Below are 496 nucleotides of genomic sequence, written 5' to 3' on the forward strand. Positions count from 1 at the left end.
GGAATGGCTCAGCCCTTGGGAGGGAGGGAGCGAGAGAGCGAGGGAGGAGGGGGGCGGCAGCGCCGCGGCTTGGTCCCACCTCCTGCCGGGCAGGGCGGCGCGGCCCTGCCCCAGCCGAGCCGAGCGGCGGGGAAGGAGAGCCGGCTGCTGGCGGCGGAGTGGAGAGAGCCGCGCCGAGCCGAGCCGAGCCGAGCCGAGCCGAGCCGAGCCGAGCCGCGCCGCCCCTTGGCCTGCCGGGCTGGGCGCTGGCCGGGCCCGGTGCGCCGCGCCCGCCGCCGGCTCGGGTTACGGGAGCCGCGGCCGCCGCAGCCAATGCGGGGCCGCCTGGCGCCTTCGAACGGCAGGTACAAAGGGACGGGGCCGCTCCCTCCCTCCCCCCGCCCTCCGCCCGCCCTGCCGTGCCCTGCCGTGCCCTGCCCGCCGCGGCCGTGCCGGCTCGCCGCTGCTCCCCCGGGGCTTCCACCCCGCTTTTTGCCTATTTTTTTTTTTTCTTTTC

The sequence above is a fragment of the Corvus kubaryi genome, unplaced genomic scaffold (genome assembly GCF_017639235.1).
Source record: "Corvus kubaryi isolate FWS band 111438036 unplaced genomic scaffold, C.kubaryi_AGA036_p1.0 66, whole genome shotgun sequence".
NCBI classification, from domain to species: domain Eukaryota; kingdom Metazoa; phylum Chordata; class Aves; order Passeriformes; family Corvidae; genus Corvus; species Corvus kubaryi.